This window comes from Panthera leo, chromosome E1 (assembly GCF_018350215.1).
Source record: "Panthera leo isolate Ple1 chromosome E1, P.leo_Ple1_pat1.1, whole genome shotgun sequence".
Classification (NCBI taxonomy): Eukaryota; Metazoa; Chordata; class Mammalia; order Carnivora; family Felidae; genus Panthera; species Panthera leo.
This window is the reverse complement of record NC_056692.1, coordinates 3,736,808-3,762,349: the sequence shown is the minus strand read 5'-3', so window position 1 is coordinate 3,762,349 and position 25,542 is coordinate 3,736,808. Positions and strand designations below refer to the sequence as shown.

Below are 25,542 nucleotides of genomic sequence, written 5' to 3'. Positions count from 1 at the left end.
TCGCTGGCAGCGCTCGGCCAACACCATCCGGGCGCCATCTGCTCGCTGTGACGGGAGGGATCCTGCCCTACATCCCCCCCCACCACATCTCTGTCGTGGGAGCCTTGCTGTCGGGACTCACGCGCCTGCCTTTGGGACAGAGCGGGGTGCGCCGCGTCTCAGGCTTTCTAGGGGGGCTTCTGGAGATTGGGTCTTTCTGCTGTTGCAGGCGCTCACAAGGGTCACTCACCCAGTGACCGGAAGGTCACCCAGCCAGCCAGCCCAGTGACACCGTAGGTACACAGCTGTGATGCCAGCGATCAGTGATTTTGTTTCCGCCGGGAGTTCAGTTCAAGTGTTGGAAACTGAGCTCGTCTGAACTCTTTTCCCCCAAGCCTCCCAGCCCTTGGCAAAATGGAGAACATTGTGGTCCATGATGGGACTTGCCCGTACAAGGAAAAGGAAATTTCCCGTAGCATCCTTGACCCGGATGCCAGAAACAGCATCACCCGTTTGACACTTCCTGGGTTTTCTGGGGCCATCATATGCCTGTGCGATCTTTCCCAGGTGGTCCCTGCTTTCATAGCCTCAGAGCACCTTAGCCCCATCGTGTCTGGAAACCCATCAGGAACCGAGCTATCATGCTAATTATGTCCTCGAAGGAATGACGTTCCATCTTCTGGCCATGCATGAAGTGCGGTTTCCCCGGACTTCGTCACGGACAACTCGATGATAGTTGGGGATATCCTCACGAGCCCTAAGACGACCACTGACCTGGCAGGGTGTAACTGGGAGCTGGCTGGCCTTTGTCAAAGGTTTGTCGCCGATGACAGAGGCTTTCTGCTTATTAGCATACATACCCTCTGGTGGCAAGGACCATCTTTATTTAAGTCTGACTTAGACTCTGAATTAGTCTAGAAGGATTCCTGCTTTCAGAAGGCGTGTGGACCAGATGACCTCCAAGGTCCCCTCCGTGTGAGCACACACCAACACTCATGTCCATCGCCAAGGGCGCATGACCCAACAGGTTCTGCCTCGGGACACGGGACTCCTTGGCTGTCGGTTAGCTGAGAGGTTCTCAGGGTAGAAACTCCACAACGGAGTCCAGCTTTATATCAGAAGAAACTCGGCTGTAGGCGACAGAAAGTGCAGAAGGAATTTATTGAAAGGATATTGAGTAGTTTGAAAAAGAAATCGTCAAGAAGGCCGGCAAACCAGGCCACAACATGGAGAGAAACCCAACGGTGCCTCTAACCTCACCACAGAACCTTCTGGAAGAGTCCTCCACACTGGCTGGCCCTGCCAGTGCTGGACCCCAGAGGCCATAGACGGGGGCCGCTGATGTTCCTGGAGAATTGACGTCCCTGTGGCCATGACCAGAGTGAATGTTCCACGGTCCTTAGTCATGGCACCCAAGTGGCAGGGAGCCAGGGGATGCCAACGGTGGGCCCTTTGCCCCTCCCCCGCACCAAAGCCCACAGAGCAAAGAATTCCTCAAATATAAGAAGTAGATCCAGATGCCGAGCCGCCGAAAACCCAGCACATGTCCAGTGTAACTCTACTGGGAGTTCTTTGCCGGAGATGCGGATGTCTTCTTGGGCTCCTCTCACCGACCCAGGCAGCTTTACCCAAGACGAGTTACCTAATTTGGGGGGCCCAGTGACCAATGACAATGCAGGGCCCCTCGTTCAGAACTTGTTAAAAATGTCAAGAGGGCTACAGCAGAGTATTAAACCAAGCAAAGGCTCCCTTCTCACCATGGGACCTGTGTGACTGCTCAGCCGTGGCTTTACCTCGGGCCCTCGGTTGGGTCTTGGGGCCTCTTTAGAAAGCTGTGCAAATGATTTCCGATCTATCAGTGTTATTTCATTTTATGTCCTGCTCACAACTTGGGGCGTGATTATAATTATCCCCATTTTACAGTTAGAGCCAATGAGGCTGCCACTCCCACCCAGGCCTTCCCCACACCGTGCCGCTGTGCCCCAGGAGCGGCCAGAGCGGACAGGCGTGCGGCGTCCCCTGGGAGGTACACGGCGCTCTCGGGGCACCGTCCTCCAGAGTTGGTGCTGCTGTAGAAAAGAGACAGTTCACTCACTTTAAGGCCTCAACTGCATTGCCGGAAGGAGGGAGCCCGGTGCTCACCAGCCAGTAGCTGGACCACCCCCACCCTCCAGCTCCTCCATTAAAACCAAACAAATGGGGGCGCCTGGGTGGCTCAGTCAATTAAGCATCCAACTCTTTAATTTCTGCTCAGGTCATGATCTCACGGTTTGTGAGTTTGAGCCCTGCTGGGGCTCTGCGTTGACAGTGCGGAACCTGCTTAGGATCCCCTCTCTCTCTCTCTCTCTCTCTCTCTCTTTTTTTCTTCTTCTTCTTCTTCTTCTTCTTCTTCTTCTTCTTCTTCTTCCTCTTCTTTCTCCTCCTCCTCCTCCTCCTCCTCCTCCTCCTCCTCCTCCTCCTCCCCCTCCACTGTGCTGTCTCTCTCTCTCTCTCTGTCTGTCTCTCTCTCTCCCCCAAAATAAATAAACTTAAACAAATTTTTTAAACACACAAAAACAGACTTTGTTTGCAGTCAAGTACAACCACACACGTGTGTAATGCCATATGACCTTGAGCAAGTCATGTCCTCACCTCCCCTTGCTTCCGGTTTCTCATCTATTCAAATCCTTGACCTTCTCCCATAACAGATGTGCCTCTCTGCCCTGCCGTGCATGCCCATGCTTCTAACACCTGCTCTAGCCTTCAGTGTCCCCCTCGCATGTAACCCCGTGAATGCCCAACCTGTCCTGCCTGCCAGCTCCTTCCACCCCCAACCCTCCTTCCATCCACAAGGCTCAGTACGGGTTTTCTCTCTCTTTATGGTCCCTCTCGTGCATCCCGGAGTAACAGCCTCTCTCCTTCTCTGCCCTGTGCACATCCTTGGTGTCCCTGTGGTTCCCAGAGAGCCCACGACAGTACCTTCCACTTGCTGGGACCTTCCCCTGTACCTGCCTCTTTCTTTTTCTCCCCTTTCCTTCCTCATTCCCTTCCCTCTACGGGACACAAAATGAGGTTGGGATATTTATGATGTTTTATAAAATACAAGGTTACGCGACGTGGTTTTAATTTAAAAAATCACAGCTCTCGAACAAAATACAGCTCCCTTAAAAAAAAAAAAAAGCTGTAATGAATTTCGTTGTTTTTATTGCTCTGTGGTCTTTCATTGATTTTTTTTCCTTCCCCCTAAAGTTTTTTTTTTTTTTCCTATTTTAAACCCAGGGAAGGAAAATTTTCCAAGGGTTATTAGTTCATTAGCTGTTAGAAGGAATAATTGATCTGTCAACTCAGAGGATTTATAAGGATTTGGCTCACAGAATTCATGCAAGCAGTGGCCTACGTTTAAGTTCTGCCTCAAAAGGAAACATTTCAGCTGGGGCTTCCCTTTACTTTTTGCAAGATAGAAATTAGCATCCCTCTAGTGATGAAAAGGTCTCCCATGTTTTTTAAGATCCTCCTAGTCTTAAGGAGCCATGGCTACAATATTTGCACCTACACCTCAAATAACTGCATCCGTGTGCATCACAACCTAAGGAATGGATTATAAATATTATACAGTTTTTGGTTTCTTCCAGTGGTATTTTTTTTCCCCTAGTAAAAGGAGTGGAACACAACTAACATTTCTTCAACCTCAAATGAGGTTTTTGCTTTCTTTTCTTTTTCCTTTTTTTTTTTTTTTTTAAGCAAATGCACCCAAATTGGGTTTGGTTCACAAAGGAAAGACTGACTGCAAAGCTAACAGACCCATCATTACCCACCCTGCCCTCTTAAATGGCCTGTCCATTCCGCCGCTCACAATATAGGACTAAGGCCGTAAACAAGGGATCCAAGAGAACTCTGGACAAGGAACATACAATGGAGTGGATAAATTTCTTTAGCATAAATAGCAGTCTCCAAGGGTGACTGGTGTGAATGGATCCCCGCTGTGAGGGTCTCTGTGCCTACAGAGGAGATCTGTGGCTTTAAGAGCTGTGGTCCCACCCCCCGGGCTGTGGAAATGCTCTGTCTCCCCTGCTGGGCTTGGTCCACGGACCCCCGTGGGCCTCCTCTTTCCTTTCAAGCTGTGAGTCCTAAGGAACTCGGTGACAGCTCCTTTTTCATTCTGCTGTGCAAATCCTTGAGCCGTTCCTTGGGCTTTCAAAAGGGAAAATATAAGACATTTTACTTATTCTGTCCAGCAGGAGCATGGAAGTCTTGTAAGATCCAGGGTTATTCCGGCAGTAAGCCCTGCGATCTTCCTCTTTGTAATGACTTGCAGCAGAAATTCCCTAAGAAGGCTGGTCACCCACAGTTTCTACTTCCTACAGCCTTTACATCATGCCCCGTGGGACGCTGCCAGGGGACTCGGACAAGCCCCTCAGGACTTGGGTACTCGTAGCCAACGTCTGGATAACCCAAGACAGAAACTACGCCGGTAGAAATAAGTATATCCACCGGTACGTGTCAAAGGTCAATTTCTTAGCACTCGTGAGCCAAAATGTGCAGGTTCCAGAGTAAATATTTACTTTCAAAAGAATTAAATAATGCATGTACACGGTGGAAAAAAAAAAAATCAACCAATCCCCTGTCCCGACCCAGAATCAATCCCTCTGAATCCTCTTTGCTTTTCCTTCTTCTGGTGATTGCCTGCATATTATGGAAGGATATATTTATACACGCTATTTATAATTTCTCAACTTTGAATATTACCTGTTGGTGTCCTGATCTGATGTATAGGGTTTTACCCATACTCTCACACCTCTCTTCTCTTTCCAGTATCCTCTGTATATTACTATTGTAGCTTTAAATAACTTACTTAAATCTCTATTTCCTGTTACCTTGATTGCACAGTACACCTGCCTCACCTTTCTGCTACTTCCTCTCTCATGTCTCTACCCTTCATTTCTATCAGCTGTTGGTCATGTTTACTTTCCATTTTGACCACCATTAAGATTTCTGTACTGTGATTTTAGGTCGATGCCAATAAATAGTTTTCATATTATTATAGCAATATGAATATTATATACTGCAAAACCAGGAAGTGCACTGTGGTTGATTAGATTTCCTTCTCTAAAACCCTAAATCATAATCCCTGTTGAAATCTTTCTTATTTTCTCACATTCCATCACTGCTTTAAAACCATGCTACTTATTTGCTTAAACAAAATATCAAGATCTTTTGTTTGTTTGTTTCTTGGTTTTTTTTTTTTGTTTGTTTCCTGATTTTTCCCCCTTTCTCTTGTTGGGAAAAGAAACCTGTCTTTTTCACCCTACGTCTGATATCTTACAGCTTCTAACTCACTCTATTATTTTGAAACCATTCCGTTCTTCTGGAAGCCTGCCAACTTTCTGTTCTAATTTGCTTGTTCTAAGTTGCTTTCCATATATACCAAAAAACAGAGTTGATGCTGCCATTTTTATATCCTGGAGTTTCCAATTGCCTTTCTTTTTTCCCTACATTCCTTGCCTTTTTTTTTTTTGTCTTGAAGTTGTTTTTTTTTTTTTTTAACCAAATCCCCCTTTTTCTCCAGGAAACCTAAATTCTCTAGACTTCAGGCTTCCTTTTCCAATCTGGATAGGATTATGACTCTGTAAATATTGTTTACTGTTCAACCAAGTGGTATGCCGCTGTGGTATTTTCTATCTTAATATAATTTTTTAATTTTCCAGATGTTGATAATTCCCTTTTTGCTTTTGTTCAGTTTTCGATGCCCTTGTAGTTTTCTCCAATACATTAGCATATCTTTAGAATGCCTACCAATACTAATTTGCACATGGGAAAATCCGTCAGTTAATCCCTTAAGGTTTTTATGTATTTATTTTGGTTGGCTTGTTGTTTACTTCTTGTTTGTTGGTTTGCGGTTTCTCCTGGAGGTTTTACCTTCTAGACCCTTTGTGGTCCAATCTAAATTAGGTTGGTTTGGGTTTGGCGGGAAGCTTTTTGCACTGTTTGTCATCCTGGTGTTTCTCTTTGTTGTTATCCTATACTTATCCGGTTTCTCTGTTCACATATCTTACTTTTTCTGACAAACGTTCACCCTTATTTTGCTGAACAATATCCTCAACTTTCTGCAAAAGGGGGTAAGAGCAGTATGCGTAATACGTGCATTCTCATGAATTCTCATGTGTGGAAATGCTTTGTTCCATCCTCGTGCTCAGTTGGTAGTTTGACAGAGTGTAGAATTCTAAAGTGCAGATTCTGTTCCTTCACAACTTGCTTCAGTGTCTAATAATACCCAGTATTGCTGCTGAGAAGTCCGTGCCAATATGATGTTAGCTCCTTTGTGTGTGACCTGTTCTTACTTATCTTGTCATTGTCACGTTGTTTGTTTTTCACACTGGAACATTTTAGGGTCTTTTTATTGTTGCTGTTTTTGAAATGTCAAAACAAGATGTCTTTTAATTTTTAAAACTCTTTCTTATTCTTGATTGTTCCTTTTTTTTAAAAATGTTTATTCATTTTTGAGACACAGAGCGTGAGTGGGGAGGGGTAGAAAAAGGGAAACACAGAATCTGAAACAGGCTCCAGGCTCTGAGCTGTCAGCACAGAGCCCGACGTGGGGCTCAAACTCACAAACTGTGAGATCATGACCTGAGCTGAAGTCGGATGCTTAACCGACTGAGCCAGCCAGGCGCCCCATTGATTGTTCCTTTTTTATTGGATTTATCCTTATTTTTATGGGGGCAATATTTTTTCCAAATCCCTTTGAGAATACTAACTTGATTTTTGTTGTAATGCTGTGGCTTTGTTTTTAGGTTCTCATCTCTGTTATCGGAATTATTTCTGTATCCTCTAGGGTCAGTTCTTCTATTTGTTTTCTATGTCATGCTGTGGGCTTTACTTCAGTGCTTGATAAATCTTGGGGATGAGCACAGATTTTTGAATCTGGAAGTAGAAAGGCTGATAAGAAGCTCTTTGTAAATGGATGGATTGGGTTGATTGATGGGCCTCACACACACCCCCCCCCCACCCCATATGCCAAAAAGCAGAGGACTCTACACTAGGACAGAGCACCCACACTAGCAGCTCTAATGTTCCAGAGATGGTTTGCCAGATTTCTTTAGAGAAGATACCCCGGCTTTTTATGTAGGTGCAAACACTTGGCTGCCTGGTGGTTTCATCCCTTGGTAAGTGGAGGACGGTCCATGCAAAGATCTTCAGTGAGTCCTGTTTTTTGTTCCATTTCTCACTCTCTTGCTTACTGTCCATCTGGAGCCTCTCAAGAGTTGTGTTTGGCAGTTGTGTGTGTTAGCGCCCTGTTCAGTTATGGCTCTTCCTTGTGTGTTTTCCATGCCACAGTGTCCTCCTCACTTTCGGTGATCAGCCCTACCCCATTTGTCTTCTGTCTCCAAGAAATTGGCGGGGATCTCTCTTAACAGACAGTGCCTCTCCAGTTCTCCTCATTGTTGCGGAGCTATACCTCTTTCTCATCCTCTTTGTCTCCTCTTAAACCATATTTTTTTCCCAACGTGAAGCTAACCTGATATCTGTTACTGCTGTCCAAATATACAGAATTTTCATAGATATCCTTAGTGAGATACAATTCAGGACCCACCCACATGTCCCCAATAGGCTCTGGGGCTTAGACAAGTCAACAAGTGTTCTTCCAGTGTGTACCGCCATAGGTATTACTGGGACTATAAAGATGTAACAGACATATTCCTAATCCCATAATCCAGTGGGAAGCCCATGGTCTAGGTAGAACAAGGCCCAGGATTGTGGGCATTTTTAGAGACTTAGCATTTTTTTTAAGTTTATTTATTTAATTTGAGAGAGAGATAATGTGCACAAGGGAGGGGCAGAGAGAGGGAGAGAGAGAAAATCCCAGGCAGGCTCTGCACTGTCAGCACAGAGCCCAATGTGGGGCTTGAATTCATGATATCGCAAGATCATGACCTGAGCCGAAACTGAGAGTCAGACACTTAACCAACTGAGCCACCCAGGCACCCCATAGACTTAGCATTTTGGTTAGAAGAACCTCAAAACAGATTGGTGAGGTATCTGGCAGTCTTTCTCCTCACCGAATTTGGACATCATCCCATGATACAGTGAAGAATTTATGATGGATATAATTTATTCATTCGTTACCCACCATCACATTTTAGACCACAAGGGATTGTACCAGGAGCTGAAAAGGACCCAGAAGTCTGTCTGATTAGTCACGCTGCCTCCAGAAGGAGAGATGACAGCTGTCTAAGTAACTCCCAAATACAAGGCAAAATGAGATCAACGGCGTAAGAGGAGTGTAGGCAAAATGTTATGGGAATTTCAAGTAAAGGGAGAGATTACATCCGGCCAGTGTCTGCATGGTGCAAGGGAAATTAAAACAGGCTCCTTGCAAAATGGCTCACTGAAAGACAGAGGATTTGGATAAATGGAGATGAAGGTGAGAAATTAACTCAAGGTGAGTCCAGGGTACAAAGAGAAATTCATCTTGACTGGCGCCAGAATTTTGAAGATGCTCATAACGTGTATTCATGAAGTAATCCCTTTTCCTGGAACATTGCTTGTAGCACTGGCTTATTAAAGCGTAGATTTTCTCCGATAGCACCTTGTTCAATCGAGGGTCTTTGTCCTCCCCTCACTTTGATGTCTCAGAACCACAGAAATACAACTCCCTATCGCCCTCCCTCCCAGCACTCTGTCCTCCTATCAGCCCCTCCAGGGAGGCCCATGCCATGTCGTGCCATAGGCTCCTTTCCATCCCCCTCACTGCCATTGCCAGCCCCTCCCACCTCTCCTCCCTGAATTACATGGGCCGGAAAGTTGGAAGGCACACTCCTCTGGCTCCTTGCCACGAGAGCTCCACATGTGGTTGGTTTCCACCTTAGAAGATGTGGAGACAGGAGAGACCAGCGCGAGGTGTTAGTGATGCCCAGGGAGATCGGATCTCCTGATGGGCATGGGGGTGGAGCATATTGGGCTCTTGGGCGAGCTCAGAGAAGATTCTGGCATCTAGTTCCTCTTGTCCTACAAGATGTGGGCAGGCAGCTGCAGCAGTGGTGTGGAAGGGTCTGGCTCTTTTGGTCCTGGTCGTGTGTCCCCCAGATCTGGTTTTCTGGTTGTCCTAAAGGTTCTACAAGCGCCAATGCCCCCCCCCCCTTTTTTTTTCTTTTTCTCCTAAACTAGCTAGAGTGGATGCAGTCACAACAGCCCAAACCCCTGCTGGTATAATTTGGTTGGACTTCCCAGTCACCCACCTCTGTTCCTTGACGTTTTTGACTCTCGATTCACAGTTACCTCTTTCTCCATTTTTCTGCCATCATGCTAAGGGGCAGAAGATTCTACATGGTGGTCTCTGTGACGCTGTAGTCTCATCATCTCTCCCTCCCCGTGATTGTGGCCTGGAGGGAGTGTGTCTGGAGCTGTATCACTTCTAAAAGTTCCTCTCTCTGGCCCAGCCTCCTAGCATTGCACGGTCTCCACATACACCCATGCTCTAACCTCAGAGTACCCCTCAGGGTCCTTCTCTGCTGTCCTAACAGACAGTCCAGCTTTCTTCCTCCATGAGCCACAGCTGGACGTGTTCCACCAGACTCACCTAAACTTTGGGCCCATCTGTGCATTTACTGCCTCTTGTTGTAACCCCTAAAACACTCCATGCTGGTGTAGGTACCCCCCATATTTTGTTATTAAGAATATAACGTTAGCTAATGCTTATAAAGTGCCTATCACATTCCAGGCACTGTTCTGAACATATTTCAGTGTGCTCACATTGAATCTTCACAATGATTCGATGAGGTAGAGACATTTATTGTCTATATTTTACAGGTGAAAAAACTAAAGAACAGAAAGGTTAAGTGATTTGCCCAAGGTGACACAGCTAGTAAGTGGCTGAGCCGGGATTCAAGCTGTCTGCGTTCTCAATAGCTGTACTCTGTTTGCATTCCCTAAACCTATTTTAAGGGATGCCAAGATACCTTTGTATCTTTAGTTTGTTATTTTTTTTTTAATGTTTTTATGTATTTATTCTGAGAGAGAGAGCCTGAGTAGGGGAGGGGCAGAGAGAGAGGGAGAGAGAGAATCCCAAGCGGGCTCCGTGCTGTCAGTGCAGAGCCCGACACGGGGCTCAGTCTCGCAAACTGTGAGATCATGACCTGAGCTGAAGCCAAGAGTCAGACGCTTGACCGCCTGAGCCACCCAGGTGCCCCACCAACTTTTTTTTTTTTTAACGGGAAACTTTCTTCTTTTTCCCTCCCATACGACTTCTTTTCTGTGCATTCTGGTTTGAATCTCAATTCTGTCTTGGAAGATAGCGTCACGCTATTGCAGATAAATGTTTCAGGCAGTTGCTGACGAGCTGCGGTGATGGATCTTCCGTATTACCCTGCGGACGCCTTCTCTTCCAAAACACCAGTTCTGTTCCATGCAGAAATGCGCACTCTGATAAATGAAGTGTGGCCATTTGGGGCATCAGCTAGCATTTGTTTCTCTGCCGTCCTCCAGGATAAATCCTGTGTAGTATTTACATTTTGGGTTCCAAAACCAGACCGTAGATCTGAATCCCAGCTCAAGCACGGAGACTTTTGGTCAGGTTACGGAACCTCTGTAGGCTTCAGGCATTTCATCCGGAAAACTGGGAGTGGGGATAGCCTATTATAAATTGAATATGAACAGATCACCACGGACCCCCCCCCAATCCCCTCCCCACAGGGTTAATTCCAGCACATCATATCACACTCGCCTCCCCCAAACAAGCACGTACCTGTCGCCCATGCACAAAAACAGCTTCAAGAAATGTGATAAATTAGTTTACTGAAGGTTTCGTATGGAGGCAGAAGAACAGGTTATATTGTGCCCCGCAAAGCAAACCTTCCTTTTCGAGAGTCCCTGCTCGGTCATCCACTTGTCTCCCCAGCAGCCCCCTTCGGCCTCATTGGCCCTCACCCTCCTGGCCCATCCTGGCTCAGGCCACACTTGGTCTGTTGCTCTGCTTTGTTGGACAGGTGGGAAGAAGCCTCAGCTCCTGGGAGCCGGTGAATATTCATCTATAAGAAAAGAAGCAGGGGCTCTCAGTCCCCTCTCTTAAATTATTTTCCTCTGAGCTCGACAGAGTTGACAATTCCTCGAGCACAGCCGGGGTGACGCGGGGGCAGTGATCGCGCTGCTCTGTTCCCGATGCCTGCGTGGCCGCCTCGCTGCTCAGGGGGAAGGGTCATGCTCGTCATACCCTCTGCTCACAGTTCCGCTGCCGTGGCACACACAGCATGGACACTCACAGCCTCCACCGCCAAGTTCTCTTATTCTGAGCTGGGTTATCAGAGCTCCCGTTGGTTTAGTAGGGTTGTTGGGTTTTCCCTCTTGCCAGAAACGGTTCACCTTCTGTCTCCAGCGCGTGGTTACATTTAAGTTATTTTCCTACATTCCTGGACGTTCTTTTTTCCCGCAACATCATTTCAGGCTGTTCACGAACTTCGCTAGTAATAGCCAATTTAATTACGGTGTGCTATAAGGAAGTACTTCTTCCGGAGAAGATACAACGTGACAGTGGCCTTGACCGTGCCTATTAATCGAATACGAAACAGTTTCTACTGATGTGGACTTCGTGAAGTTAATGCAGAGAGGTCGGGAAGACCGTATTTTCCTAGACAAACCACTTTATTGGCTTTCATGTCCGTGCTTCTGTTTTAGAAATTCAAAAAAACATAATTACAAGTCTGATAACTCCCCTCGCCCTGCCTTTCCTTTCATGTCACCCGTAAAACCACAGAGCTCACTGTTTGAAAAGTTAAATGAAAATTCAGCGGGATGGGAGTCCTTCTTGCTTCCCAGAGAAGGTTCTTCATTGTAGATTATCCAGGAGCCAGTAATGAGTGTGTACTGTCAGGGGCCAGGGACTTCGGGGGATGAATTTCCCAGGGTTTAATCATTTCGTAAGGCCTCCGAGTGTGACTTTTTCCCCAATAATCTACTTATCTCAGTAATTTACCCCTCCTACTGCATTGCCAGGAAAATGAGTCCCCCAGGTTGTTTGCATGATAAGTGGCTGGGAATTGTGTGAGCCTTTCGAGCAGCAGCCCTGAGTTAATTGTGGCGGCCTGGGCTGATGGTTTCCCATGGTGGCTGGCAGGTTACGGGAAGAAGAGGCTTGAAAACGCCCTTTATCACGAGTACCACGCATCTGAAAAGCTGAAATCTTAAAAAGTGTTTGCTTCACGGAAGGTCTTTTCCCTTGCGGTATAAACGGGTGAGGAAAAAAAAAAAAAAGTCCTTCCAGGGATGGGACGGGCCATTCTGCAAATAGCTCTGGACCTTGGCTACTTGAAGGAGTTGGGGAAGGTTTCTGTTTTTGTCACTGGTTCACACTCATTTGCCCCCACCCCTTCTTTTTCCTTCTTTTTTTAAGTGTTTTTATTTATTTTTGAGAGAGAGAGACAGAGACAGAGTGTGGGCGGGAAAGGAGCATAGAGAGAGGGAGACACAGAATCCAAAGCAGGCTCCAGGCTCCGAGCCGTCAGCACAGGGCCCCGACGCGGGGCTCGAACTCACAGACCGCGAGATCACGACCTGAGCAGAAGTCGGACGCTTAACCCGACCGAGCCACCCAGGCGCCCCCAAAACCTCTTTTTCTTGTTAAGTCTGCATGGAAGAATAAACTGTTCCCTGCAAACCAACAGCTAGAAATATTACTTTAGGAAAAGTACAATCTGCTTCCTCAAATTTTCCAATTGTACTGTTTTCAGGCTCACGTCACATCGATCCTGGAGTTTGTCAACGCAGTAACACGTCAGCCAACAAGTGCAAAATGGGTTTTCTGTTGAGGAGAAAGATCATTGGAATACAGTCCACTTTGGAGGGAGGGCACTAGAACGTTCTGCACTGTGCCAGTGGAAGACAGAGAGCGTCGCGTGAGATCTTACCTAGACACGAGAGCACAGAAACGGGCTCGGAGCAGGTCACAAGTGGGTCAGAACAAAGATATTCTCTTTCCCGCATGACATGGCCAGCGGTGGGGGTAGGGGGGCAGGGAGCAAGTTCCTGTTGGAAAGAAGGCTGTGCAAGGAGGAAGCAGCAGAAATACCAGCTTCCCTCCAAAACCACCAACTGCCCCTCAAAGGTCACTTTCTCCGGGAAGCCCTTTCTGTTTCCCATCCCAGGGAGTCTTGGGCTCTCTTGCGTCTTTGTTTCATAGCGTTTTCTTTCTTTTTCATGTTTATTTACTTTGAGAGAGACAGAGCGCAAGCAGGGGAGAGACAGAGAGGGAGAGAGAGAGAATCCCAAGCAGGCTCCACACTGTCAGCGCAGAGCCCGACACGGGGCTCAATCCCATGAACCATAAGATCACGACCCAGGCTGAAATCAAGAGTCAGATGCTCACCCGATTGAGCCACCCAGGCACCACCACGCAGTTCATAACATTTTCATGGTTATAATTCTGCATTTTTTGTATGGTCAGATGATTTATCTCCCTCCCCACGAAAATTGGATGTCCTATGATTTCGTAAGCATCTTGTCTGCTTTTTACACACCACCACGGGAATCTCAGCAACTCAGTTCTCAAAAAGTACGTGTCGAGTGGGTGGATAGATGACAGTACGATCGTTGAAGGTATTTCTGGCGAGGGACGTCGGGATGAGGGCCTGGGTTGACGGATGGCTATGCAGAAAGAATCTAAAGGCTTGTGATAGAAGAAACTAATCATGAGCCTGGAAAGTATAAAGATACATGGGAGCAGAATGTGTGTGTGTGTAATAGCCCATGAATTCACCGGCCTTAGGATATAAAACTAAGAAAAGAAACAGATGCCTGAATAGATGGGCCAGGTTTCCAGCATATAATAGGTGGTGTCCTGAGTTGGGTGGTGTCCAGGGGAGGGGAAGACCCACCAGGCACTAGGGACCAGCAACCGGAGGAAACTATTACCCACACCCACCCACCGCCCCACCCCAAAGGAGCAAGGGAGGAAAGCCGTGCTCCTGAAACTTAGTAAGAGCTCAAACTATAGCAGGGGCAGCAGACGGGAAGTGTGGAAGTGTGGCTGTAAGGGTAGTGCCGAAGCAAAGAGGAAGCCGGAAGACAAACCCACCAGCCTCCCTGTCTCCAGACCTCTAAGCTGAAGCGAGTGCCTCCACCGGGAGGCTGGAAACCAAACCCAAGAGGAAGCCAGAAGGCAGGGGAGCCGCAGTGAGGCAGATGAGCCCCCCTGCCCTGCAAACCAGCGGCCAGAAAGGACCCAGAGAGGCAGATGGAAAATATTCTGCCCCAGTGAGGGAATTCAGATTCATGGGGTTTTTGTTTATTTTGTTGCTAGCGGTAAAAAATCTTTATAAATACATGGGGCGCCCAGGTGGCTCAGTCAGTTAAGCGTCCGGCTTCAGCTCAGGTCATGATCTCGCAATTTGTGGGTTCGAGCCCCGCGTCGGGCTCTGTGCTGACCGCTCAGAGCCTGGAGCCTGTTTCAGATTCTGTGTCTCCCTCTCTCTCTACCCCTCCCCGTTCACACTCTGTATCTCTCTCTCTCTCAAAAATAAATAAACATTAAAAAATATTTTTAAAAAATCTTTGTAAGTACATAAATTATGTATTGTAGTGACGTTTGACTAGTTAGGACCAAGACAGAGGAGTCATTTTAATGGTCATTTTTTTTTTAAATACCTGCAATGTTACTTTTTAATTTTTCTCTTTACTTTTTATTTTGAATATGTATTTTAACTGCCAATACAACCCACCCTGTATACCCTGAGAAATTTTACCCCTCTCCTCTTCTCTCCTTCTCTCCCTTCCCCATACAGGTAACTACTTTTGTCTCCTAGATGCAGGTGTGTGCGTGAGTGTGTGTGTGTGCGTGTGTGTGTGTGTGTGTGTGTGTGTGTGTGTGTGTGTGTGTGTCTATCACATCCCTGTATATATATGCCATATCCCTATTCCCCCATATGGAAGATGGTGTATCACATATATACGTACTTTTCTACACCTTGTCCTGTATTATATACATGTATAGGTATGTCTGTAGGAGAAATTCCCAGAGGTGGATATTTTGATAAGTTTTTCTGGATCGCCCTCTGTAGGGACAGCACGGGTTGGTACCTCCAGCAGTAAGAGCATTTCGCCACAGCCTTGCCGAAAGAGTTTGCCACTAAGGTTTTAGGGTTTTGCCTGTCTGATAGTTAAAAAATATCATTTCATTGTATTAGGTGAAACCACATGAAATCATAATTGATGTGGGCTAGAAATGGTACTTTCCTATGGTTCAATCTAACACCTTTGTTTTGTATTTTTCTTGTGAGTGAAACAAAATACCTTTTGAAAGATCTTTGGTACCATTTCTGTTTCTTTCTGGTCTGAACATTCTGTTGACGTTGGTGCATTTTTCTATGGCCGGTCTTTTTCTTAACAATTTTGAGGAGCCCTTTATACATTCAGGAGAAGAATCTCTTGCAATAGAGAGTTCCAAATATTTTTTCCCCTAATTTATTTGTCTAACTTTGCTTATGATGACTTTTTGCCACTAAAAGTCTCTAATTTTTATGTGATTGTTATGATGAGTCTTTTCTTTTATGACATGCAGATTTTTAAGTTGTGGTAAGTTTGTCCCCACTCCAAAGACATCAAGGAATTCTTCTGTGGATTTGTTTCCTACAACTTTAATGGTTTTGTTTGTTGCTTTAAAATTTTTGATCCATTTGGAGTTTACCCTGGTGTATGCAGTGTAGACGCGACTTTTTCTCTTTGCAGATGGCTGCTTGTTTGTTCGAACGCCATTTGTAACATAAATCCCCCCTTAGCCCTACTGATTATGGCTGATCACGTACTAACTGGCAAGATTAATTTTTAAGTCCCGACAATTTATTTGAACTTTGTGGCTGGAAATATATATAACTTATGTGACGTTGCTTAAAATATCTTTTTACGTGTTGTAAAATTATTAGAGATTTGGAAGAGTTATTACACATTCACCGAACAAAATATAGATCAACAAAACTTGGACAATGAAATGACCCTAATTCTTCTCTTTACCGGTGTTAATATTTTCTGTGTGTATAAGAGACACATGCGCACACCTCAGGACAATATAGTGGCTTATACAGCAGAGAACTGTATTCCTGGGGGCGCCTGGGTGGCTCTGTCGGTCAAGTGTCCGTCCCTTGATCTCGGCTCAGGTCATGATCTCACGGTTCATGGGATTGAGCCCCGCGTTAGGCTCTGTGCTGACAGCGCGGAGCCTGCTTGGGATTCTCTCTCCTTCTCTCTCTGCCCCTCCCCTGCTAACACTCTTTCTCAAAATAAATAAATAAACAAACATTTTTTCAAAATCTTAAAAACAAACAAACTGTATTTCTGTCTCATAAAACAGCCCTTAAGTGAGCATTTGAGGTGGGAAAAAGGGAGGTCTCTTCTCCATGGGGGTCATTCTTTTTTTTTCTCTTTAAGTTTTAAGGTTTCATTTACATACAGTAAAATACAACTTTTTTATTTGAGCTCTGTGAGTTTTGACAACATATATTGTGTAACCACCATCACCATCAAAATATTGAATATTCCCACCACCCCAAATAGTTCCCTCCTGCTCCTGTCAGTCCCGCCCCCCCCCCCCCCCAAACACACACCTAGTCCCTGACAATCACTGATCTGAATTCTGTTCCTAATGGTTTTGCCTCTTCCTGGGAACATTCTTGGCCCTCTCTTTCTCCCTCTCTGTCTTGTCTCTGCCCTGTGCTGTACGGATCCTCGTCACCACGGTCAAAGCCAGGGCACGGGCACATCCGGCTGCTGATGTTTTCGGAGCCAGAGATGGGACACACCCCTCGTGCTCACTTTCCTTAGTGAGGATTCAGCTACGTGCCCACCTAGCTGGAAAATGGGCTCTGTTAGTGTTGAGGAAAGAGAAGGTGAATTCTGGCGGATTCGTCTACCGTCGCCCCCTCCCTCCACCTACCCCGCAGCCTGGCCACCCACATATCTGAGGCCGACTTATGTCTACCCAGAGAACATGCCCTCTCCCCATGGGAGCAGGCCCAAGCCCCGTCTAGTTTCTACATCTGACTCAAAGGCCAGGGTTTCTGACAGACGGAAAGTCTTCCCCAGTAGATTCTGAGGTGGCTCCCCGTGGACTCGTGACCTCAAAGCTGAAACACAAGCTATTTGTATCTCCTCTGCCCATCTCTTCCCCAGGATTATGGTTTCTTTAAGAATGTCAGGAACCACAGCCAAGTTCCGTTTCTGCACATAGTTCTGGCTGATTCTCTGACTTCCAGCTAGACTCTTACTGTCTTCCCCATTTCAAAAACAACTACTTTAGGGAGGGGGTCCCCGAAAAGGTGGCTTTAGGAGGGATGGCAGTAACCCTGAGGCTGAACCTCTTTCTTTGGCCTCCTGGGAGGCTGCTAAAGAAGGCTCTGAACAGCCACAGCCTTACCTCCTGCTCTTCAGGGGGTGGCAGTGCTTGGTTTTTCCACCCAATTTTCTAGACCTTTTCTTTCCACCTCTGCTCCTAAACTGGTCAATTCTTACATGAGCTCATCTCCTTCTTGTAATGACTTGCTAAAAGTTAGCAAATTATGTCTAAGCACTTATCTCCTTACTGCATGTGTATTATCCCTAAATATATCTCGTTATATTATTACAGTTATTTTAATAGAAAACTGTTAAGTCATCTCCTACCACCTAATGTTCAGGATTAAGTTGGGTGGGTGTGAGTAAATTCCTTAGAAAATCAGACCTGTAAAATCAAGCATGTAAAGAAATGTCATGAGCAGCCCACAAAAGCAGCATTGTGACACCACCGATAAGGCAGAGGGACAGAGGGTCCTGCCTGGGGACTGTGAGTGTGCTGGAGGCTTGAGGAGATATACAGAGGGTCCAGCATTTGCCAAGTCTTCTTGATGAGAGATACTATTCTAATAGCTCAGATGAGATATGCCAACACGGAGGATGTAAGTGTAATAATCGTCAGGTGGAAAGAAATCATTGAAAGCTTTTAGAGGGGTGACCATTCATTGCGTGTGGAAACATACATATAGTAGACTTACTCGTAAATATCAAAGCTGTCTATCTGAAAAGGCTAAATAGATAAACGTGTGCCCAGCCCAGTGGCAAAAACAAGGAAAAAAAAAACGAAGCACGTATCTTTCCCCAAACGCTCTGGTGATGGGCAGTTTTACAGGCAAATTCTTTTAAACTTCCCAGGAAAAACAACTCCTGTGTTATATAGACTGTTTCAGGATACCGAGAAGAAGGAAAATTTCCCGTTTCACCGTATGAAGTTGGAATAACTCTGATATCAAAACCCAATAAAGATGACATATATACCGAATCTCAGAACGAAAAAGGCTTTTAGTAAGATTCAGTATCTCTTTTTAGTTTAAAATAAAAAAGCACACAGGGGCGCCTGGGTGGCTCAGTGGGTTAAGCATCCGACTCTTGTTTTCCTCTCAGGTCGTGATCTCATGGTTCGTGAGTTGGGATTCTCTCTCTCTCCCCCTCTCTCTCTGCCCTTCCCCTGCTGATGCTGTCTCTCAAAATAAACTTAAAGAATTTTTAAAAATGAACTACCATACGACCAGCATATTCTGGGTATTTATCGGAATAAAACAAAAACACTAATTCAAAAAGATATCTGCACCCCATGTTCATTGCAGCATTATTTACAATAGCCAACGTATGGAAACAATCTAAGTATCTTGACAGATGAATGAATAAAGACGTATATATGGTATGTGTGTGCGCTCACACATACACACACACGCGCGCGCACACACAAATGGTATAGTATTCAGCCATAAAAAAGATGGAAATCTTGACATTTGTGACAACATGGATGGACCTGGAGGGCATTATGCTAAGTGAAATAAGTCACGGAAGACAGATACCATATGATCTCTCGTGTGTGTGGAATCTTAAACAAACAAACAAAAAAAAGAAACTCATAGATACAGAGAACAGATTGGTAGTTGCAAGAGGCAAGGGTTGGGAGAAATGGGTGAACTGTTTTTGTTTTTGCTTGTTTCCTTTTTTCAGTTTAAATTAGTTGCGACTAAAAATTTTAAAACTAAGAAATACTCTTGAAAGTCATGAAAGAAGAATAATTCACTTGAGATAGGTTTCTTGTTCATGACCGAAAGGCACAGTATTATTAAGATATCGGTTCCTCTTACATTGATTTGAAGGTCCGGTGCAATCCCCATAAAAATCTCAGCAAGCTCTTTTGTAAATATCGACAGAATTGATTTAAACATTGAGTAGCTTAGACCAGGACTGATGAAGAACAAGTCCATAAACTCACACTCCTAATTTCAGGATTTACTGTAAAGCTGTGATAACTAGGAGAGAGCATGATGTACTATAATAAGTAGACACACAGACAAACGGAACGGGACAGAGAGTCCGTGAACAGACCTACGCAGATACAGACAGCCTGAGCTGGGTCAAAGGAATAAAGGCACACCAGCGCAGAAAAGACACTTTATTTCGTGTTTAGTCTTGGTCGTTGTCACCAAACAAGAGCACAAGTGGACATTGACAAAGACGTGAATGAACAAAGACATAAACTTTGCACCTTAGACGTAAATTCACTCAAAAGTACTCACTGCCTTAAACAGAAAATGCAAAACTATGCTAAAAAAAAAAAAAAAAAAGAAAAGAAAGTAGGGAATTTAGGAGAAAATCTACACGAGTTAGAGTTTGGTGATTAGTTTTGATGTACAACCCAAAACGCATGATCCGTGAAGAAAATGATAATGTGGACTTTATTAAATTTGCAGTGTCCACTCTGTGAAAGACAGCAATCTAAGAATGGAAAGACAAGCCCCTGGCTAGGAGACTATATCAAAACACATATCTGAAGAAGGATTTGTGTGAAAAGGGGCTGGTAGAACACCACAAGAAGACACCAGACTTCCCAAATTAAAATACACAGGTCAAGACTGGTAGACACCATGTAATATATATAAATGGGGGGAAAAAGATATATAAATTGCCCAATGCTGGGGAGTTATTGGAGAATAATATACATTGAGCATTGGGGGAGACAAAAAACTAAAAATGAAAAAAAAAAAACCCAGCAGCTCCTCAAACTAGGAAATAAAGGATATTTCATTCTGCTCAGTAACAACTATCACAAACTAAATGCTACCATTTTGCTTGATGGTAAAAACTTAGAAGATCAGATCAGGGACAAAATAAGAATGTCCCCTCTCACTGCTGACACCTGTCATTAACTTGAAAGACTTGGCTTCTGGGGCGCCTGGGTGGCTCAGTCAGTTAAGCGTCCAACTTCCACTCAGGTCATGATCTCACAGTCCATGAGTTCAAGCCCCACGTCGGGCTCTGTGCTGACAGCTCAGAGCAAAGGAGGAATCAAAATTACCAGGTTCGTAAACATTTACAGTGAACTACCTGGAAAATTTAAGAGAATCAACTAAAAACCACAAAGAAAGCCCAGTCTTTTGCCAGTTATAAGACGAAGATACAAAGATTGGCGTCTCACAAAGCACCTGTAACCAGTTAGAAAATGTCACACAGAGGGGTGCCTCGGTGGCTCAGTTGGTTGAGGATCTGACTTTGGCTCAGGTTATGATCTTGCAGTTCGTGAGCTCGAGCCCCACGTCGGGCTCTCTGCTGTCAGCGTGGAGCCTGCTTGGAACTCTCTGTCTCCTTCTCTCTGTCCCTGCCTCGCTTGCTCTCTCTCTCTCTCAAAAATAGACAAAGGAAGAAAATGTCACACAGAGAAGGGGCACAGTAACAACAGCTACAAAAACTCAACAAGAAGTAGGACCTTGAAGAAAACTATAGAACACTACTCAGATTCAAGACCCAGCTGTAGCTGAAGAAAAGCCAAAGGAGGAGTGCTCAGCATGGTTCGCTGGGGGATCTGAGGCCTCAGGGAGCAGAACGTGATTCTTGAAGCTCCCAGGACTGTTTGTGTTAGGACTGCAGGGCCCAGTTGTTGGGAGTGTGCACAACTCCAGACCCACAGGCTTGCCAGTTGGGGCCACAGCCCTCACACATTTATATGTCTAGGGCAACCGTTTTATGACATGCAAGGAAGAAGTACTTGCTTCTAATGCACACAAAGACACCCTTGGGGTCAGTGGTAGGGCTGTGTTCCATCCCTCCATTACCGTCTCTAGGCTGGCTTCACACTTTCCTGCCACAGACTGGCTTTCTTCTCGTGGTGGAGAACATGGCCACTGGCAGCCCCACGTTCAAGTCCTTCTTCCTCTCTGGAAGCACGCCTTCCTTACAGCAATCGGGACAGCCATGGGAAAGGGTTCTCTGGGTCCTGGCTGGGACCTTGTGTGTCTGTCTCTGAAACATGAGTGTCTGTATTTGGCTAAACCTGTGGTCAAGGGCGCAGGCAGGCTGTTTTTGTTATTTAAATAAATGTTCGTTTATTCTGAGAGAGGGGGAGCATGAGCAGGGGAGGAGCGGAGAGAAGGAGAGAATCCCAAGCAGGCTCCACACTGTTGGTGCAGAGCCTGACGTGGGGCCTGATCCCAGGAACCATGAGATCATGAGCCAAGATCGAGAGTCAGACACTGACTTAACCGACTGAGCCACCCAGGCACCCTTATTTTATCAGGAGGGCATGCGAGTTGGTTGGGGCGACAGTCAGTAGGAAAAATTATAGCTACAGAGAGAGGATTTGAATAAATATAGGGATATGCCATTTTCCTAGATGGACTGGCTTCAAGTGTAGAGATGTAGATTTCCCCCAAATCAGTTGATAAATTTCACACAGTCTGAATCAGAAATCCAAAGGGTGTTCGGGGGCTCCTTGGCATCACGATGCTGAAGTTCATCTGCAGTAACAGACGTGGGTAGTGAGAGTAGCTAGAAAAATTCTGCCCAGTGTCAGGGAGCCAGCTTAAATTTGTGTCTTTGTCGTTTCGCTATTATTTTATCATCTGTCCTAGGCTTAAAAAAATGACCCAATGTTGACACCTGATTTTTAAAGCCTTTCTCCCTCAACAATTTTTCATATAAGCCAGGGAACTGGGAGTTAGGTATTCGGAGATCCAACATCCGATACTCTAAGGTCGCTCCAATTATCTTGGATGCCAGCTCTACACCAGGTGCTGTGGGGTTTCATGAGACATGGAAGGTGTACCTCCTTCCCACCTATTACTTAGGGTTCTAGGCTTTTCCAACCAAAATGGGTATTAGACATTGTGAGTTTGTTGTCACTGCCTATGACTCAGGGAATGAGTTTGCCCAAATGAAAAGAGCCGGAAGAAGGTAAAAAATCTGTACCTTCTGTACAGATCTGTAGATCTGATCCGAAACTACAAGAGTCCAGAAGAATTTAGGGGTTGGCTGGGGACAAGCTGTAGCTACACCACATCACTGCAGGGCAGGGAGTGGATGACACAGGTTTCAATGTTAGCATCTCTCTGAGGTGCCTGCGGGGCTCGGTCGGTTAAGCGTCTGACTTCAGCTCAGGTCATGATCTCATGGTTAAATGAGTTCGAGTGCCACATCAGACTCTGCTGACAGCTCAGACCTGAAGCCTGCTTCGGATCCTCTGTTCCACCCCCCCCCCCCCGCCCCTCCCCTGCTCACACTCTCTCAAAAATGAACAAACATTTAAAACAAAAACGTAAGCATCTCCGTGCAGTCATAGTAAGAGCCTGAAGTTGTGCAGAATTTTCAAAGACACCGGAGATGAATTAAGAGAGGGCATGTGCTGACCACCTCACCTGAAATGTCAGTTAAAGAAAAAAAAAATGGTTGCATCAGAAGTAACTGCAGGTCAGGAAAACTGACATTTGTGATTTGGGTTTGGGTTTGTAAATGGCTCTCTTCTTGGGAAAGTGAACTCATGCCTGAAAAGGAAAGCGATCGTGTCAGGTGTGGTGATGCTTTTGCCAATAGGTGTTCTGTCCAATTCCTTTCCATTTGGAAACGACAGGGGAATTTTTGACCCTGGAAATTTGTAAAAAAATAAAAATAAAAATAAAAAAATAGGTGATATAAATGTTTATCTTCTTTTTGAAAAAAGGAAACTTTTTTTTTAAGTTTATTGATTTATTTTGAGAGACAGTGGGGGAGGGGCAGAGAGAGAGAATCCCAAGCAGTCTCCACATTGTCAGAACGCTACACGGAGCTCGATCCCATGAACCGTGAGATCATGACCTGAGCCCAAGTCAAGAGTTGGACACTTAACCGATGGAGCCACCCGGGTGCCCCTAAATGTTCATCTTCTGTGATTTACATTCATACCATGCTTCAGCTCCGAGATCTCAGCTAGAGAAAAACCTACCTGCAGTCTCTTCATCTGCAAGTGTTAGGAAAGCTGGTTGACTGAGGCAAACCCAGACTCAAAGTAAAGGGGTTTACATACATTCACAGTGAGAAAGAACTTGCAAGCATGGCCTCTAACCAGAAGAGTGGCCCAGCTCCCCCGACTGGAGGCCAGAAGTACTGTGATCACATTAACCAGTGTAAAAACGATGCCCTAGACTCATTCATTGCTTTGTTCAGTCCATAAAGTTACTAGATGCTTGCTACCAGCCCGAACTAGGCATATAAAGTTGAATGAAACCGTCTCTTCTTTCAAGGGGCTCGGAGTCTAGTAGAGGTAGTAGGGGCCGATAGACTTATGTTTTTAGGTGAGAGTATTACGGGTCAAAGTATTATGGGTTTGGAGACAAAGTCTCTTCGTGTACCGCGGGAGTGTCCAGCAGGAAGTGGCGAGGGTAGATGAGAAAGGTCTCGCGGAAGAGGTAACTCAGCGTGTCAAGAGAAGAGTGAGTGCTGGCCAAGGGCTGGAGAGTAGCAAGGCTGCGGCTCGCTGTGCGAGTCTGCTGAGGCTGATGTAAAAAGATACCATGGACTAGGGGCGCCTGGGTGGCTCAGTCAGTTAAGAATCTGACTCTTGGTTTCAGGTCAGGTCACGATCTCGACAGTTCCTGAGTTCGAGCCCCGTGTCGGGCTCTACGCTGACAGCACGGAGCCTGGTTGGGATTCTGTCTCTCTCCCTCTCTCTCTGCCCCTCCTCTGCTTGTGCGCATGCTTACCATGAACTAGGTGACTAGTATGGCAGAAGTGTATGGTTTCACTGTCCTGGAGGCTGGGAAGTCCAGGATCAAGGTGCTGGTGGGGTTCATTTCTGGTGAGGCCTCTCCTTGCTTTATCTTCCCTTGGCCTTCCCTCTTCCCTCTGCTTGGAGGACAGTGGAGGAGGGAGAGGGAGACAGAGCCCTCCAGTGTCTCCTCTCCTTATAAGGACCTACCAGATTAGGACCCTGCACTTATGACCTTATTTAACCTTTGTTACCCCCTTAATCAGTCCATATTATGAGTTAGAGCTTCAATTTATGAATTTTGGGGGGTGACATAATTCAGTCCACAATGCACACCAACACCTAGCATTCCCCACCTCCCCAGTTCCTCCTGATGCCCCCTAACTGAGGCACCCCACATTCCCTCTTTTTAGGCTTTTTCTAAGAGTTCCTTCCCTGTGCACCCAGCCTGCCCCCAGAAGTCTTAGCCTAGTGATTCAGTGTTTCCAGCCTGCTCCTTGATGTCCATTCCAAAGAGCACAAGGCTGACAAAGCTCTGACTTCCAAAACACCCAGCTTCAGATGTTCCATCATCCACAGCTGCCCATGATGGGGAAAGAGCCGTTCCTTCCCCACTCCAGAAGTTTCCTCTTCTCGGGAGTCTTCCTCTTCTGTTTCTGGCTCTCCCGAACCATCAGGGCGCAGCATAGAGCTTTGCACATCGTGAAAAAAAAAAATGTGACTTGTCTTCTCCCATTTCCCGTGTAGCAAGTGACTGCAGAACTCAGAACAGGTAGTATGTGTCAAAGGTTCTTTGCAAAGTGAAGTGGGCAGTGTTCATTCCAAAAATCATTATAATATTTAACAATCATGGTTTCCGGACAGATGGTCAGACCCTCTCCTCTCTCCTGTGTCACTGCAGTGGGAGACCCAAAGGGCCTTCACCAGGTCTTTGAGAATTCTCTGGAGTCGCCTCACTGCTTACGCCCACCCTTCTCATGGGCACGAGTTACATACAATGTGTTCATTTTCAAGACTCGTCTCTAAATTCCAGCCCTTCTGTGAAGCCTTCCTGGCTTAACTGGGGAGGAATAAACGACTTCCCTCGGTGGGGTGGGGGTGGGGGGGCTTGTAATGTAGGGGGTCTAGCGGACGGCTGGGGATTTGAACCCCCTCCATCCCTCACCAGCTGTGTGACCTTGAACGCCCCTTTGCCCTCCTTCCTTACCTGGAAACTGAGAGTTTGGGTCCTCTGGCCCCCACAACAGTGCTGTTGGCCACTGAGCCTTGCTAACTTGACTGCAAGGCCAACAAAGAACTACTAGTGAGAAGGATGGCACAATGCAAGAAACGAGGGAAAGAAATCCCTCCGACATCAGACATATAATGATTAAATCAGTCGAGGCACAGACAGGCCCTTAGATCCGTGCTTGGCACGCAGTAAGTGATCCATAGTTGTTCTTCGCTCTCATCCGTCAGTAGACGTGGACGTACATGGCTACCGAGGTGTGCGGTCATGTAGCAATTCGACTCGGTTCCGTAACGTCGGTGGACCGAATTTAAATCTGCCCAACCAACCAATACCCATAACGAACGCTAGGAAGCCT

At 45.9% G+C, this 25,542-nt stretch overlaps 1 protein-coding gene and 1 long non-coding RNA gene across 2 annotated transcripts in view; both read left to right on the top strand.

Annotated features, from left to right (window-relative positions):
- STX8 (syntaxin 8) overlaps positions 1–25,542 on the top strand; it is a 252,235-nt gene that overhangs the window by 192,217 nt on the left and 34,476 nt on the right. The window lies entirely within an intron of this gene.
- On the top strand, positions 16,545–18,247 carry LOC122206883. The gene is made up of 2 exons (XR_006196612.1): positions 16,545–17,867; positions 18,121–18,247. It is a non-coding gene; the product is annotated as an uncharacterized LOC122206883 (long non-coding RNA).